At 47.9% G+C, this 9,824-nt stretch overlaps 1 pseudogene; it reads right to left on the bottom strand.

The window, feature by feature from the left end:
• Nucleotides 1-2,673: 2,673 nt before the first annotated feature.
• On the bottom strand, nt 2,674-6,851 carry LOC142586065 (uncharacterized; annotated as a pseudogene).
• Between the last annotated feature and the right edge of the window lie 2,973 nt (nt 6,852-9,824).

Below are 9,824 nucleotides of genomic sequence, written 5' to 3'. Positions count from 1 at the left end.
AAAGTCAGGTGAAGTGCTTCACATCAGCGGCATGCGTTGGAAAGGTGTACATACATCGAAAAGTCACGAGACCGCAGCACCACTTTTGCATAAAGCGCCTTCGTTGAGAAATTCATTTCTTCTCCTAATCAAATAATCATTCCACACGAACCTGTGATGATAAGCGCTCTCTGGCTGAGGAAAAGGAACAGCTAGTTTAGGACAATCGCTGCTTCAGACGTATGTCACGAGTTCACCAGTCAAGATCTTGTCATGTAAAGCTCACTTAGTCTCGCAATAAGGTTACGACTGAAGGTTAGTGGTGAGACAAGAATCGCTTTCAACACAGGTCCGTGAGTTTCAGCACTCCATCAGGCACCGAAAGGCGTAGAATTGTGAAAGTTGCTTCGCGTAACTAGTACAATGCCCAAGTCTGCACAGTGTAAGCAATCATGGTGCTATATGCCACTATGTTTCTGAACTATCCATGGACAACAACTTTGTGAGACAACTAAGACTTAAAGGCAAATTTCTTGCAGATAAGCGGCGTTTCTTTGAAGCAAATGCCAAACCCGGACTTTGTTTGCTCATCGGGTCAGAACATCTCTGGAAGTTATTGGCTGGGGAACTTGAATGGAGCACAGATATCCAAGGATTGGTCGCAGTAAATTCCACCTTTGGATGGACACTCCAAGGACCAAGTCAAAGCAAAGCATTCATTGAACGCAATATGAACTTGACCGTCTGTGCACTGTAAGTGGAAAGTCTTTCTGATCACGAAACGTTACAGATTTTGCAGTTCTTTTGGTGACTGACTCAAAGCAATGGGCAGCGCTCAGCAAAGCGACTGAATCACTTACAAGTCTCTAGAGCGATTTGACGAGACTAACAGCAAATCTAATGGCAGGTGGATTGTAGCGCTACTGTGGGAAGAGGGCAAGCATTTATTCAGAGATAACTGTGATACAGCTCTCACTATCCTTAGTAAGCTGGTTAAAATGCAATCGCAACATGACACAACTACAGCTTGAACAAGACCTTACATTGAACAAAGCAGTACGTTGCGGCAAGCAGTTTGAGGAAGCCTTTAAGCAGCAACCGCACATTCATGCTGCCGGCACATCGGAAACCGTCAATCCTGCCATCTATCTCTGCATACAACCCACCCAACGCGACATGACAGGAAACGCAAAACAGTTGAGCAACCTCAGACTAGCCTTCCTGTCACTGGTGCGGTAGACAAGGAACACACCCCAAATAAGAGTCCAGCATCAAAAGTGTGCTGCTAGCAGTGCTGCAAAAAGGGACGTTTCGCCACTGCATGCTGATACTCACGCATGCTTCATCATCTGCAATTAAGCACATCTCCGGAAAGTACTAGCTTCCTGGGAGCGATCACAGACGGCGCAACAACTCCGTGGACATAGAAGCCGTCGCTAAAATGACATGAAATGATAGAGCTCAAGCACTTCCAGGGGAGGACCAACTTCGTATTGGTTCATTCCAAACTTCTGTGGCACCGCACACCCGCTGATGGAGCTCTTGCAAAAATCCAACTCACATTTCATTTAGAATGCCACTCAAAAGCAGGCTTTTCAACAAATTAAGAAAACCTTGACTTCACAACCTGTCTTAGCTCTCTATGACCCAAGGTGTCAAATAGACTAGACTTTGCAGGACCGTTCCATGTAAAGCAAACATACCATCATCGCAAAGGATGACACACACACTACAGAGTGCTATTTGTAACTATCGTTTTATTCCCTCATCAATGGAATAAATGCAGGAAGATACTGGGGAGAGGGGGGTAGGGACTAAAAACAAAACAACAAAAAAATTAGAAACATGGCCATCTACCAATGCCAAGCCGGCTTTGTCATGTGATAATTTTTATGCACTCATCCCAATAAAGGAAGCAGGATACAAAATTTCAGATTAGCGAGTGAGGATATCTCTTGCCTTTGTACTAAGGGAGGCTGATGGCATGCTCACGCACATACTTCCCAAGCGCGCAATCACAGCGGCTTTGATTATTTCTCGCGTCATTTGGCTGCCATCTTTGCTCACAGTCTTGCATTTCTTAAAGAATGGCCGACATCCGCAATCTCTCCAATGTATCCCAAGGTGTCCGGCTACTGCGTTTGAAAAGTTATAATCATGCTCTTTTAATCGTTCGTTGAAAAGCAGTCGCCAGACACCTTGGGATACATTGTAAAGATTGCGGATGTCGGCCATTCTTTAAGAAATGCAAGATTGTGAGCAAAGATGGTAGCCAAATGAAGCAAGATATAATCGAAGCCGCTGAGATTGTGTGATTGGGAAGTATGTTTGTGAGCATGCCATCAGCCTACCTCAGTGCAAAGGAAATAGATTTCATCACTCGCTAATCTTAAATTTTGTATCCTGGTTCCTTTGTTGGGATGAGTGCAGAAAAAATAATCACATGACAAAGCCGGCTTGGCATTGGTAGATGGCCATGTTTGTAAATATTTTTTTTGTTTGTTTTGTTTATTTATTTTGTCTGTTTTGTTTTTTGTTGCTACCCCCCTCCCAGTATCTTCCCGCATGTATTCCATTGGCAAGGGAATAAAACGATAGGTGCAACTAGCGCACTGTAGTGCGTGTGTCGCTCTTCTGTGTGTGTGTCGTCAAAATGTTGCCCAATCGAACCTGTAGTACACTATCTCGGGCAACTTATTGGGAGGGTACCAGATATTCTCTGAAGGAGGGTGGTGCAATGCCAAAGTATGTAGACACTTGGCTGCCATACATTCAAGTACGGCAGTTGGACAGCAGTTTTGCAACTTTATAGATTCGCCCCACCCTCTGGTGAGTCATTTTTTTATTTGTGTGGAAATCAACCTTGCCAAGCCCCCATTCTACAGCCTGCCACACACTGCTCACGCGCTTGTTAAAATGAAACTCTTGGGTCTGCAATGATGCACCTTCAAAAGGCTTAAGGAGCAGGGGCCGGAGTGGGTAGGCTGGGTCGCCATAGATAACGTATTCGTGGTCTTGGGCGACTTTCTCCAGGTGGCGGTAGAGGGCCGTCTTCTTCAGAATTCCTGAAACAAGGTAACAGCTCTTGTGAGACTAGAAGAGAAAGACTCATACAAATGCACTTGTTTTGCACAAACAGAAGCAGCGTGTGAGATAAAGAAAAGTTAAGGGACTTTATTAGGGTATGCATTCCCACCATTAAGCATGCAAGGTGCTGGTAGCTTTGAAATGGGTGAGCAAAGGCCTCTGTTTAAAAACAATATTTTGTGAAAATGGTGACCTTGCAACCTTGTGAACTTCATGCGTCGCGCATGACTGAAACATTTAGCTAATATGTTCAGAGCAGTGTATGCTATCCGCTGAATGTGTTTTTTTTTTTCACAACGCGCGAGGGGTGGTTCATGACCCCTTTAATTCTCGGTCATGCATACCTAAGTGCGCAAGAAAATGGAACAACACAAACATGTATTGTTTGATATTTGGCGTAAGTGATATTTGAGTAAGTAAATGTAATGTGGTTCTGAAAATACTGAACACGCCAGGGCAGGACATGCATAGGCAGCTCGGTAGCAATTATAACATTGAATATTACCATACTTGATTAGGTATTGAAGTTATTGAAGCTAATCGTCATTGCACATTCGAGAAGCAATTAGAGGCAACTTCATGCACCAGCATCGTGGCGCCGACCGTGAAATTGTCCATTAATTTGGCATATCAAGCCATTGGGGCACATCACGGCTTGATATTTCTGCACGTGATGTCGTTTGAGGCCAGAGAAATTATCTTGCTGCCCAACTGATGGCCTGCAAATTCGTCGCGCTGTGCCATCAGCGAAACGCCAGCAGTTCTTCAATGAAGCACCTTTCCTGTTATTGGCCTGATAAAAAAAGAAAAAGAAACATCGGTAAACAGCCATCTATAGCAAGAAACTCTAACGTATTGAGAAAAAGATCCGAATAGGATTAGACCATGGTGTAACATATACTCTTTAGGTGTGGACATCGTGCTTTGCAGGAAGAGCTAATTATGTCCCTGTTTCGAAATCTTGCCACAAGATGTATCTCTGACCATACGTGTGTCACGTTAGACGTGGCAATTATTTTATAGTAGAAATGTCCGCTGTTGTGGCGTGGTTTCATGCATGCGCTTGTGTGCAACAAACAAATTTACTTGACTGTTCTTTTGCCAAATCTTTGTCATCTGCACATCGTTACGTGCGAAGTACAAAGAGAACTATTTTAGAAGGTAATGAAATGACACACTTCTTCATAACTATTACACACAGCGTGCACTAAAAACGGACGAATAGACAAACACGAGCGCTGACTTACGACTACAAGTTTGTTGCATTTGAAAACGTAAATATCTTCTCAGATCACCATTTTGTTTTCCGCAAGGTATGAATACCACCCTGCCACTGACCAGGCAGAAGTATCTTCGTCGGTCCTGTGCATGATAAGAGAGCGGACTGTGTACCAGTTACCATGGCAACAAGACCATTTGCTTTCATTCTTCTTTTTGCTCGTGAAATGGACTGGTTTCTCACCGGATGGTGCTTTGACGGGTGTGCACAAGCGCAACATAAAGGTACATTCCCTCGGAGCGCTCGTGGCTACATTCCTTGTCATGTGCGCCCACCTAAAGAGTGTATATATGCCTTACAGGATATATTAGACTTCATTGCTCAGCCAGCACTGCTGCTCAAGATGCAACAAGCATACCTGACTGCCTCCACTTTTGACATGACTTCAAAACTCTAGCACCACTACAACAGAATAAAGCAAGGTTCTTCCTCGCTCTCCTAAACACAAACCCATACAAGCACACACATAGGTGAAAAAGCATGCATATCCCACATGCTATGGCAATCAGTTGAAGCAAAGCTTCCTTTAATTCTGGCACTGCCTGACCATCCATTAGTGCCGAGTTTTTATGTTCACAGCTGTATGATGTTAAAGAAATGATATTTTATGATGTCACAGAAATGATATTAAACATTATCTTGGGTGCAAAATGTGTTTGTCTGCACAGTAGAAAGAATACGCAGTGAAATGTTTTATAGCGGTTAGTCCTGCTCAATTTCTATCCAGTGGGAAGTTGTGTACTCTGATCACCTCACACAGAGCACTGCATCGTGGCACGACTGTTTATGTGCTGGACGGCAGCTTGCATATTAGTGTTACCTTGATGTCACGGTCTGGGTGTGAGCAAGGGCTGTATAATGGAAAAGTATGGAAAATACCGTGTAAGGTTTAGCATTTAAGTCCCCCTTGTGAAAGCAATGATCGTTACCACCACTAGCTCTGAATGCAGGTAAAGGTGTGTTCAAGTGTCAGCGCACAATGTTTACACCAATGGCCTCGTCCATCAAATTCGGCAGCGAGGACATTTCGGCTTGCCTTAAATACAAGTTTCTTGTCGCCCATTAAGTTAGCACTGCCCAGTGCGCATCTTAAAATTAATACTCTCACGGCGCTCATTTCGATGAAATGAGAGCTGTGTCGGATTCTGAAATTCCATAAAGCACCTCCAGATGACACCCATATTCACTTGCTTTGAAGCATTCATACATATGTAGTGTCGCCTTGAAAACTGCCATGAGTAAAGAGCAGTAAGGTTGTTCACTCATTTCATTACTACATAGTTGAAAGTGAGGACCACACTGATCACATGGTGTGCCTTTTCGCGCCATAGTCTGACACGTGTTAGCAACGGTGAGAGGAAAAGCCTAAGACACACATTGTTCACCTACAGCGGTCTCATACGGCTGGTTAAATCCTGTATGGAGGCCAAAGCTGTAGTGTAATGTTCTTTGTGATTACTACAGCGAAATTTAAAACAAGGCTTTCCTTTACATCCATAAGCTATCAGGTTCCTTTGCTGGGAAAAAACATGGCATACCTTATGATGCTGTAATCATTCTAGTTCTATATGGCATACGGACAAGCCGCATTGTGCATTGGCATGACGACGTCGACTCGCGATGTATGCAGGCATACTTCTGCTCGTCGACAGCGCATTCGTCAAACCCTAAAGCCTGCAGCCATATGTCCCCGAGTTGCTCGTTCGAGAAGCGACCTCGTTGCATTTTCCAATGTTGTTGATTGGGCCATTTCGTTACACGTTTTCAGAACAGTAAAAAAAATGCGTCGCTTGCCTAACTGACCATGCATATATTATTTTCTTTACCTGAAGAGACAACAAACGGGGCATGCTTCCTGGCGTCGCCTTTGCCCCTCTAGCCTGCTACTCATGTGCACATTCTGCACGCTCTCGGCTATCCCCGCGGGAACGTTGAAGGAAGAGCAAATGTGGCTTCGCTTAAATGAACAAAAAGTACGCACAAAGGAAATTGGGGGTGGGGGAAGAGGAATGATGTGTGTTTTACACTTATGGTGAAAGCGTGGTCTTACCTGGGAAAACAGCTCCAGGTTTTGTAGGTTGAGGCACCTGCGCTCCGTGGGGTCCGCTAGGAGGTCTCCAAAGTAGTATTAAATGTGAGATAAAACTTTAGACACCACACTCGATATCACCGAACTGCGGCGGCTAAAGGATACCTCAAGATCACACAGGCGGTTCGGATAGGCGAGACGCCGCAGCGTCATGCACAGCGCCTCGCTGCCTGGAACTCGAACCCGTTGAGCGCTCTCTACCTCTTTCGCAATCAGTAGTCCGGTCAGAAGATAGTCCAGGTCCGATTTCTCAAACCTGAACGAGCGGTATAACACCATGCTGTCCCTGGCATCCAAATTCAGCAGGCCAAGCTTCCGAAGATGCCGCCGTGGTTCCACTGGGAACAAGTGCACATCTAATTCGTCCCAGAGCAGAGGTCGCAGCAGCAGTTCGTCGTGAAGCAAGCTATACGGCATCGCTGATGAACGCAGACAGAATTGCGCGCACAATTCAAAGACGACTTACCCATAGTGCTTAGGGGTAGGTCACAGAGGAGCCAGGGTAGGTCACAGAGGAGCACTCAGCATTCAGACGTGGTTCAGGCTTGTCTTGGCAAGGCTTCGTGTTGGCTACTTTGGCGCGTCGCGAACGCAAGACAAATGTTTGTTTATCGCTTCGTTCAAATAATAAAGCAAGGAAATTACTTACTTCATGAAGAAAAAAACGACTTAGCATGGCTTATTGAGTGTCAGTTTTTGGCAGTAAATCCGAGCTTGGAACGCTACGCGGGCGTTGGGCCGTGCGGACGTACGGAAAGCATGCTAAAACTCGGTTGCTCGCTTTCCTCTGGCAACCCAGTAAAACGGTAACCGGAAATCCGGTAATACGCCCACGGGGCAGCTTTGCGGACAAGCTAAAGCTGTCTAATATCTACGTGATGCCGAGAGCGGCACCGCTGTCTGCAATGAGCGCGTCCAATATGAGCTGCTGCCCACCGACTGGGTGCGCGGGCACGACAGTGCGAAGAGAATGGTGCTTTCACCATTTGTTTTTCCAGGCTGTTTTGCTTCTAGGCGTCGCGATATCCGCACCCGTCATTAACATGCTTTCATTCGCGCCAGTGATGGGGGAAGCGCCTAGTCATCACTGGACGAAACTTCTAATTTGGCCCCGGAGCAGCAAACCGACCAGCAACTTCTACATGATACCGTGACCGGCATCGCTATCCGTAATGAGCACGCCCGATATAAGCTGCTCCCCACCGACTGTGTGCTGCGGGAGGACACCGCGTCTAGAGTGGAGTGTCCACCATTTGCATTCTTCAAGGCTGTCATGCTGCACGGCTTTGCGTTAAAGCGCCCGTCATGAACAGGCTTTCAGTCGGGCCAGTGACGGGGAGCAATGCCTCCCCATCACTGAACGAAACCGCCATTTTTAGACCCGCAGCGGCTAACATGCTGGCAACATACACGTGATAGCTAGACCGGCATCGCTTTATGCAGTGAGCGCGCCCGATATTACTTGTTGCCAACCGACTGCGCGCTGGGCCATGACACCGCGACTACAATGGAGCATTCAACATTTGTGTTCATCCAAGCGGTCATGCTTCTCGTCGTCGCTATTTTCGCACCTGTTATGAACATGCTTTTAGTCGGGCCGGTGACGGGGGCAGCGCCTCTCTATCACTGGACGCTATCGCCAATTGAGACTAGGAGCTGCTTACCGGCTGGCAATGTCTACGCGATACCGGGAGCGGCATCGCTAACGGCAACATGCGCGCCCGATATAAGCTGCTGCCCAAAGACTGTGTGCTCGGCCATGACAACGCGACTAGTATGGAGCATTCACAATTTGAGTTCTTCCAGGCTGTCATGCTGCTTGGTGTCGCTGTTTATGCACCGGTCGTGAACCTGCTTTTACCTGGGTCAGTGACGGGGCGAGTGCCTCCCCATCACTTGACGCTACCGCCAATTTCTTACCCGTAGCAGCTAACCGGCTCTGAACGTGTACGTGATACCGCGACCGGCATCGCTGTCGGCAATGAGCGCGCCCGATATAAGCTCCTGCTCGCCGACTGCGAGCTGAGTCACGACGCCACGTCTAGAATGTAGCATTCACCATTTGTGTTCTGCGAGACTATCATGCTGCTCGGCCTTGGTGTTGCCGCACCCGTCATGAACATGTTTTTGAGCAGTCCATTGACGGCGGCAGCGCCTCCCCATCACTGGACGCAACCGACAATTTGGACCCGGAACAGCTACCCGCCTCGCAAAGCCTATGTATTACCGGGTTCGTCATCGAAATTTGCAATGAGCATGCTCAATATAAGCTGCTGCCCACTGACTGCATGGTGGTGCACGACGCCATGACAAGAATGAAGCACTCACCTTATGTGTTGTTCCAAGCGGTCATGCTGCTCGGCGTGGCTGTTTACGCACCTGTCATGAACATGCTTTCGACCAGTCCAGTGACGGGGGCAGCATCTCCCCATCACTGGATACAACCGCCGATTTGGCCCCGGAACAGAGAACCGGCTCGCAACGTCTACTAGGTACTCGGACCGGCATCGCTATCTGAGCGCGGCCCATATAAGCTGGTGCCCACCGACTGCGTGCTCGAGCGCGACAACGCGACTAGAATGGAGCATTCACACTATGTGTTCTTCCAAGCAGTCATGCTGCTCAGCGTGGCTGTTTCGGCACCACTCATGAACATGCTTTCACTCGGGCCAGTGACGGCGCCAGCACCTCCCCATCACTGGACGAAGCCGCTAATTTGGACCCAAAGTAGCTAACGGGCTTGCAACATGTACGTGATAGCGAAACCGGCATCGCTATCTTCAATGAGCGCGCCCGATATGAGCTGCTGCCCAATGATTGCGTGTGGGGTCACGACACCGCGATTAGATTGGAGCATTCACCATTTCTGTTCTTCCAGACTGTCATGCTGCTCGGCGTAGCTGTTTCCGCAGCCGTCACGAACATGTTTTCAGTCGGGCCAGTGACGGGTGGAGCGCCTCCCCATTACTGGGCGAAACCGCCAATTTGACCCGGAGCAGCTAACCGGCTGGCAACAACTACGTGATAACGAGACCGGTATCGGTATCTGCAATGAGCGCACCCGATGTAGGCTGCTTCCCACCTACGGCGTATTGGGGCATGACGCCGAGACAAGTATGGTGCATTCACCATTTGTGTTCTTCCAGGTTGTCATTCTGCTCGGCATCGCTATTTCCGCAACCGTCATGAACATGCTTTCAGTCGGGCCAGTGACGGGGGCAGCGCCTCCCCATCACGGACGCGATCGCCAACTGGGACCTGGAGCAGGTGTCCGGCTGGCAATATCTACGTGATACCGGGACCGGCATCGCTATCTGCAATGAACGCGCCCGATAGAAGCTGCTGCCCACCGACTGCGTGCTCGGGCACGACACCGTGACGAGAATGGAC

The sequence above is a fragment of the Dermacentor variabilis genome, chromosome 6 (assembly GCF_050947875.1).
Source record: "Dermacentor variabilis isolate Ectoservices chromosome 6, ASM5094787v1, whole genome shotgun sequence".
NCBI classification, from domain to species: domain Eukaryota; kingdom Metazoa; phylum Arthropoda; class Arachnida; order Ixodida; family Ixodidae; genus Dermacentor; species Dermacentor variabilis.
This window is presented reverse-complemented; position numbering and strand designations above follow the sequence as displayed.